Genomic DNA, 8,687 nt, shown 5'->3' on the forward strand with positions numbered 1-8,687 from the left:
CTCCTAGCTGTTAAAGCTCTCAGAAAGAAAGTAAGCTAAGAAATAACTCACTTTCAGAGTCCCCTGAATAAATTCTGGGGTTACTATTACAAAGTAACTCAATCACTGATAGGACTGAATGAGACAAACATCTTTTAAAATTTTTTCTTTGGGCAGCCCGGGTGGCTCAGCAGTTTAGCACCTGCCTTCGGCCCAGGGCCTGATCCTGGAGACCCGGATCAAGTCCCACGTTGGGCTCCCTGCATGGAGCCTACTTCTCCTTCTGCCTGTGTCTCTGCCTCTCTCTCCTCTCTCTTTCTGTGTGTCTCTCATGAATAAATAAATAAAATCTTTATAAATAAATAAATACATTTTTTCTTTTTTTAATAGGAAGAATTTTTTAAATGATTTTATTTATTTATTCATCACAAACACACACACACACACACACACACACACACACACACACAGGCAGACAGGCAGAGACACAGACATAGGAGAAGCAGGCTATATGCAGGAAGCCTGATGTGGGACTTGATACCGGGACTCCAGGATCACGCCCTGGGCCCAAGGCAGGCACCAAACCACTGAGCCACCCATGGATCCCCTAAAATTTTTTCTGTGTTAGGGGTGCATTTGGTTAAGTGATAGATTCTTGGTTTTGGCTCAGGTAATGATCTCAGGGTCACGATATCAGGCTCATAAGATTGAGCCCAGTGTCAGACTGAAGTAGCACAGAGTCTGCTTGAGACTCTCCTTACTCTGGTCCCCTTATGCATGTGCTCTCTGTTTCTCTGTAAAATAAATAAAGTAAAAAAAATTCTTTTATGATATACTTGTATCAAGGCTTCTGAACTTGAGGGTCACTATTTATTATTTATTCCAGAGAAACTGCCTTGCAGGAGAATCCACTCATGAAAAGAAAATACAAAAAAAAAAAAAAAAAGAAAGAAAAAGAAAATACAGGGGGAAATAATGTAGCAAGTAATGTTTCACATTGACCAAATGTTCAACTACTTGTTACTTAAGAATCAAAACCAAATGACACATAACTTCTATCCCAAGCACATTTCTCTTTTCCTTTCATTGCTATACTCCAAAGAGAAGTCTCCATTTCTCAGGTATCTAACAAGTAACAGTTCAGTAACAGTTCAGAGTCACATGGCATCTATGCAATAGAAATAAAACTTTGAGATAATATGAGCATTCTTGTTTCAGATTTACATTGGAATATAGGGAAGGTTGTTTCTTCTAGACTTCCAATATATCTTAAGTTTAAAATTAGCCTGCAGAGGGCAGCAGATAGTAGTGAAAAAAACCCTGTGCTTGAAACTTGCCTTGTAGAAGCAGTTGATTATGAATAAAGAATGAATGTTAGTTCGCATTATTTAAAATCAACACTAAAAATTTTTCTTGACATACAGAAGACTTTTGTGGATAATTTAAAAAAAATTAAGTGCCAGCCTGGCTGTTAGTGAAAAAGCAGTCAAATTTATTTTTGGTAGCTTTTTATTCCTCTGGTACTTCAAGATCCTTTTTCAAGACAACCAGATCTATTTACTGCCTCTAGATACTGAGAACTCCCAGTGGGCTACCATATAGTTCCAGGACCCAGAATTACAACCCCTCCAACAAAAAATTATCTTGTATTTCATTCCTACATTTGTTTTCTTTTATGGATAGTGATAATTTATAAAGAATAACTACCCTTGTTATATGCACAGTATTCCTCACAGATATATATTATTGAGACCTAATCATCTAAACTCAAACTCATCATAAAAAGAACACTTTTTATTTTATTTTATTTTATTTATTTATTTTTTAAGAACTCTTTTTATTTTAGGATAGTATTTTAAAGTAAGTTTTGGGGATCCCTGGGTGGCGCAGCGGTTTGGCGCCTGCCTTTGGCTCAGGGCGCGATCCTGGAGACCCGGGATCGAATCCCACGTCGGGCTCCCGGTGCATGGAGCCTGCTTCTCTCTCTGCCTGTGTCTCTGCCTCTCTCTCTCTCTCTCTCTGTGACTATCGTAAATAAATAAATAAAATTTAAAAAAAAAAAAAAAAAAAAAAAAATAAAGTAAGTTTTGCTTGGCTAACGACAGTAAAAATGAAGCAAGATTCCCCAAAATATAGGTCAATGACCAAATAATTACAAAAAACTTACAAAAGGGGGGGGGGGCACCAGCAACAAAACAAATAAAAGGTCATAACCTAATAACCATAAATGAAAAAAAAAAACAGGATCAAAGCAAGAAACAGAAAATATTGTCATATTATGTTAGATCTCCTGTCATTCACTTCCCTGAAGAATTAGTGGGAAAAATGAGTCCAGAGTATCCTGAAAATTGTCACTAATGTTACTTAATTTGGAAATATGCAGACGAACAAAAATGAAGGTGAGATCTGCAAAAATTCAATCCTAACTAAATCTTGGAGGATTCATCATAGATAGGAAGGGCCAATAGGCTTTTTTTTAAATAATAAATTTATTTTTTATTGGTGTTCAATTTGCCAACATACAGAATAACACCCAGTGCTCATCCCGTCAAGTGCTCCCCTAAGGGTCAGTAGGCTTAACGGAACTGTGTAACACTGTGATGGCAGCCAATCCAAGAATCCACTTATCACTCAGTCTTAGAACTCAGATGCCACATCTCTAGCAAGTGTAACTTCTCTAAACCAGGGCTCACCCTGTCACCCTTGCATGCTCAGCCTGCACCCCTCCCCACCATGCCTGTATCCTTGCCGTCCCTGCATGCTCAAATGCTTGAAGTAAAGACCAGCTGGTTTTAAATCAGATGCCAAGTGAATCAAGGAAAATGATCTATTCTGTTTTGAACTGGGCAGTAATACCTGACAAAAAAATGTGATTAAGGTAAAAATAAATTACATGACAATTAACAAAATCATAGGACAATAAAAAAGAAAAAATAGAAGGGAAGGAAAGAAAAACAAAAATGAAGAAAGGAAGGGAGGGAGGAAACCAGAAAGAAAGAGACTTATGGTTTATATTATACAAAAGTCTGGAAGTAGGCATAACCCACACTACAGAAGCAGAATCCCCATGAGTGTTTTATGCTATGATAGCAATTATACAATAACGGAATACAACCCAATAAAAGAAGACCTAAAGCCTAAGATGATTAGAGTTAATGGGTTAAAAGCAGATTTTAGAGACAAGAAAACAACCCATAATTGTCAATCTATCAAATAAATCATACTATCAGAAACAGCAAGGGAAAAATGATAATAAAATGGAATAAGGGCTTAAGAATTCTAATGAATGCAGTAGAAAACCCACGTTTAAAACACATTTGTCTCTATTACTGGTTATGTGGTAAACTGAGTACCTGAACTGATCGTATTGCTGAAAACAACTACAACTGCTGAACAAAAATATTTCTAAAAAATTTAAATGTGTGCAAATGCTGGCAAAAAAGGTAAATTCTGCTTAGGCCAAAAATAAGTTAAAGGCAGGAACTCTGAGGTTTAAGTAAGGCACCGACGTTGGCTTTTGCCTTACTGTTATTTGCTGAACTCAGATGATCTCACGTATAAATTTTTAAGTTTTCAAAGATGGGAGGCAGGGATCCCTGGGTGGCGCAGCGGTTTGGCGCCTGCCTTTGGCCCAGGGCGCGATCCTGGAGACCCGGGATCGAGTCCCACGTCGGGCTCCCGGTGCATGGAGCCTGCTTCTCCCTCGGCCTGTGTCTCTGCCTCTCTCTCTCTCTCTCTCTCTCTGTGCGACTATCATAAAACAACAACAACAACAAAAACAACAACAACAAAAAAAAACACACACAAAGATGGGAGACAAAACCCAGTGCTCAGCCAAGTCAGGGATTCTATTAGGGGACCCTTTTAAAAATAAAACTGGAACCCCAAAGTGTCATACTTCCACTTTGAGAATGAACTAGAAAATTCACTGTGACAGCAGCGTGGAGCTGACCAAAAACACCCCTGCTCATCTTGAAACTTGAACACTGAACCTTGATACTGATCCGAGGTAGAAAAGGATTTCTCCTAAAGAATCATAACCAGCATCTGGCTTCCATTTAAGTTTGCACCCTGAATTCACACCATCTGGTACTATGAAACACACACAGAAACACACACACACACACACACGTAAAAACCTCAAGTCAATAATTCAGTTTATACCAAAACAGCACAGTTTATACCACTAATGCCTCTGGATGCTTAACAGAAGCAAGTGCTAATCCTCCCAGAGAGAAATCCTCCGAGGCCTCAATCATTTCCAGTGATAAAGTTCAAATGAAAGTGAGAGCTCAAGGTCAGGAGAGAGAGAAAACATCAACACCCACAGAAAAACAAGGCGCCGTGAAGGAGGGCGAGCGTAAACAACATAAAGGTTAAAAGTCTCCAGATACAGGAATTCTCAGATGGAAAAAATAAAAATAAGTTTTTGTAAAATGTCTCAAACAATAAAAAAAAAGCGTAAAATCACAAGTAAGGAATGAACCGATGTGCAAAAAACTTCAGTGCTTCCAGAAACCAGAAATGAAACCGCAGTGGCCGTCGAGCCGACAGCCCGGCCGAGGCCCCGGCGCCGCAGGGCAGGAGGCGGGCGGAGGCTGCAGGGCGCGGGCGGCTGCGGCGCGGACCCGGCTCCCGGCCCGGGGCCCCCGAGGACGCGGCTGGGGGCTGGGCTCGGGGCTGTGTCCGGGAATGCTGCTCGCTTCGGCCTTTCTAGAAGCTCTTGAGAGAAAGCACCGGACCCGGGGATCTCGACGAAGTCCGAGGAGGGCCGCTCAGACCCCGGTCGGGATCCGCGTGCTTGAGGCGCGGGTCCCTTAGACGCACGGAGAAGGGCCTGAGGTCCTGCGGCGGCCCTCGTGGGAGGCGACGTCCGAACCCAGTCCCCGTCCACGTCCGCGGGTCTGCGGAGGCCGAGCGGCGCCAGGCCCCGCGTCCGAACCCGGCGCCAGGCTTCTCGGCGTCGCCGCTTCGCCGCCCGGAAGGTTCGCGTTCCGGGGGCACGTGACGCGCGGCTCTCCTCAGCCGGCGGGGGCGCGGCGGTCGCGGCAGGAGCCCCACGTCCCGAGTGCGCAAGCGCGGTACCGCCGTGGGGCCGCCGCTCCCGGACGCTCAGCCGCCTTCCACCGGCGAAGCGCCGAGATGAAGGCCCAGCCGAGACGTGCAGGGTGCGCCGGCGCAGGGCGACCCCGCGGGCGACCGCCGCGCCCCCCGCCGCGCCCCCCGCCGCGCTGCCGGCGACCCGCAGGCCGCCCCGGGCCGCCCCCCCGCCCCCCGCCCCGCGCGGCCCCGCCAGTGCGCATGCTCCGCGTCCCAGGCCCCGGCGGGCTGGCAGGGCGCCGCGCCCGAAGCGAGCGCCAGGGGGCAGACGCGGGCGTGGGCCGGGGGCGTGCGGAGCCCGGAGCGGCCTCCCGGGCCTCCCGCGTCAGGTCGCTGCAGGCCTCGGCTCTCTAAGTCGCCGCTGCGGCCGTTAGCTTGATGCTGTAAAAGAGAAAGAAGGAAGAGGATGGGCGAGGGGAGAGGGGAAGAAGAAACAGACCCCGAATAAAACCGAACCAACCACACATCCCTACCAGTATCAACTACTGCGGAACAGGTGCAGTGTGTGTCCGCCTTTCCCCGCTCTTGTGTGTTTCTGACACGGTTCGCTTAGTGACTAAGGAAGACCTACGTCTTTGACGGTGGAGTATGTGCATTTTCTTTGACTGGCGTTATGACCTTTGTTCCCTTAAGTCCTCTGTAAGTGTCACTACTTCCTTCACTTCGTCCATTATTTTGAGAGGGAAAAGTTGAAAGAGGGTATTCTCAAAACCTAATACGTAATTCAACGTGATTACACTCAAAGCTGTTCTCCAAAGATTGGATCTCAAAATAAAATACAATGCAGAGATGAGAAAAAAAAAACTCCCATTGTTCTTTTCCATCCACTCGAACGCTATTTACTAACAGTATCTTGGGAACTACTTTTTACTGATTTTTATTTTTTGAATTCAGGGAAGTAAAAGGAATTGTCTTTGTTCCAAACAGAGTTTAAGAAATGAGAATGTCGGGATCCCTGGGTGGCGCAGCGGTTTGGCGCCTGCCTTTGGCCCAGGGCGCGATCCTGGAGACCCGGGATCGAATCCCACGTCGGGCTCCCGGTGCATGGAGCCTGCTTCTCCCTCTGCCTATGTCTCTGCCTCTCTCTCTCTCTCTCTCTGTGTGACTATCATAAATAAATAAAAATTAAAAAAAAATTTGTTTTTAAAATATTAAATATTTGAAACAATCTTCAACATATGCAAATGAATAATGGACTGTCCCAGATCCCCAAAAAGAAAAAAACAAAATTCTTGGTAGATAAGACATTTTCATTAGAAACTAACAAACTTGTTGGCCCAAAACTAGTAATGAAAAGGGTGATTTTTGTTTTTGCTAGCATAAAAAAAATGTTTTGAACATAGAGGTCATAGAAAAGGGCACAATATTCAATCAGCTGCTCCTCAGTCATATAGCACACAGGAACTTAAGGATGTTTGCCCAATAATGAGGAGATTCTGTTCTAAGGGAAGCACATCTGCAGACCTGTTTTCTCAGCAGAGGCTTTATTTTTATTTCCTCCCCAACTTTATTGAGGAATAAGTGACAAATAGAAGTGTATATATTTAAAGTGTACACTGTAATGGTTTTATATATGTGTATGTGTATACACACACACACACACACACACATATATATATATATATAGAGAGAGAGAGAGAGAGAATGATTACCAAGATTAAGATAATTAACATGTCATTTAGCTCATTCAGTTAATGTGTGTGTGCGTGTGTGCATGTGTGTGTTTGGTAAGAATGCATAATATTTACTCAGTGAATTTCAAGTATACAAAACCATATTAACTACAGTTGCAGGGATCCCTGGGTGGCGCAGTGGTTTGGCGCCTGCCTTTGGCCCAGGGCGCGATCCTGGAGACCCGGGATCGAATCCCACGTCGGGCTCCCGGTGCATGGAGCCTGCTTCTCCCTCTGCCTCTCTCTCTCTCTCTCTCTCTATGACTATCATAAAAAAAATAAATAAATAAATGGCAGCATCTGATCTCATTTCACATGAAAGAAGACGTATATTTAAAAAAAAAAAAAAAAAAAAGAAATGAGAATGTCAATTCTTTGAAGTGAGGTGAAGAACTGTAAGGGAAATTATTCGAGGTTATATGGTCAAGTAAGAGAGACTCACTTTATAACTCAGGCTTCTACAAACACCGTGAAAAACATTCGAACACTTAAAACTCCATGTCTGCAGCATACTTTTTTATTCTTCTTTTGTAGTTTTTCTTAAATAGAATGCTATTGGATATTTTGAAATGACAGTGAAAACCAATACCCACTGTTTGGAGAATATAGTTTATTTCACATTTTATTATGTTTTTAGGCTAAGCAACATCAAATTCCAGCATACATTTATTTTTATGACCTTCTTAACAGCAACAAACTGAGTAGACTTTCATATTTCATAGACTATTAAAATTCATGTTTGAACATTTTTTTATAGTTTGGGCATTTGCTATTAAAACTGTTAAACTTAGGGATCCCTGGGTGGCGCAGCGGTTTGGCGCCTGCCTTTGGCCCAGGGCGCGATCCTGGAGACCCGGGATCGAATCCCACGTCGGGCTCCCGGTGCATGGAGCCTGCTTCTCCCTCTTCCTATGTCTCTGCCTCATTCTCTCTCTCTCTGTGACTATCATAAATAAAATATTAAAAAAAAACTGTTAAACTTAAGTGGTTTTTCATGTCATATTTTGGTACTAAAGAAAATAACTACTATATATTATTTTTCATCAGTGGGAAGATTTGGGGGAAAGAAAATGCATTTAAAGTGTTGGCTCAAAAAAAAAAATAAAGTGTTGGCTCAAGTTTAATAGTGAACATACACAACTCTAGGTCAGCCATTCCTCTACAGAAAATACAAACATGTCAATTATCCAATCTGAGACCCCAGATATTTTGCTTATGACATACTGTGAGAACAGGGAAAATAACAGAAAATTGCTAGTGTACACATGTATTTATAATTGGTTATTTTGTATGACAAGTAGAGTAAATAGAATTTAAACTTTTAGATTAATAGGAACATATAATAGAAATGAAAATCAAGCCTAACACAAAACATCATTGTTGTGTTGTTTTATATTTTGAAATGTCAGCACAAATGAAAGCACAAGAGATAGAAATATGAACTTATAATTCACCTTTTATCCCCTTTTTAAGCAGTATGTAATTAAAACGAGAGTTTGTGAATCCAAGGACAGCCATGCCAGATACAGGATGGTGAGGTGGGTGTGAGCCCCAATTACTTATTACCTCCTTTAGGATGCTTGAGCTAAGTGAAACTGAAGAAATGTTGTTTCTCCAGCTTTTAAAAATATACAGAATGATTTCTAGAATTCTCTAGGAAGTAAGAATTGTTCTTTTTGAGCTGAAGATTATATTACATTTTCTACTTCACTGAGAGATATTTTCTTTTCTGAAATACTATCCTCTTTTCATCCACATACAAATTGTGAGACAGAATGGGGCTGGCGCCCAGGAGGGTATATGAAGAAGAATGATTTCACTTCAGGCAGGCTGAAAGCTGATAACTGAACTTGAATATGATTAAGTGTATTTATTTGTATGTGTTTTAGAATAGCAATTGAAATATTGTCTTTCGAGGGCAGCCCCGGTGGCCCA

General features: G+C 42.5%; 1 long non-coding RNA gene across 1 annotated transcript; it reads left to right on the plus strand.

The window, feature by feature from the left end:
- Positions 1 to 5,353: 5,353 nt before the first annotated feature.
- LOC140621826 (uncharacterized) lies at positions 5,354 to 7,736 on the plus strand. Its single transcript, XR_012021553.1, has 2 exons — positions 5,354 to 5,575; positions 6,007 to 7,736. It is a non-coding gene; the product is annotated as an uncharacterized lncRNA (long non-coding RNA).
- Positions 7,737 to 8,687: the final 951 nt, after the last annotated feature.

The sequence above is a fragment of the Canis lupus genome, chromosome 30 (assembly GCF_048164855.1).
Source record: "Canis lupus baileyi chromosome 30, mCanLup2.hap1, whole genome shotgun sequence".
NCBI lineage: Eukaryota > Metazoa > Chordata > Mammalia > Carnivora > Canidae > Canis > Canis lupus.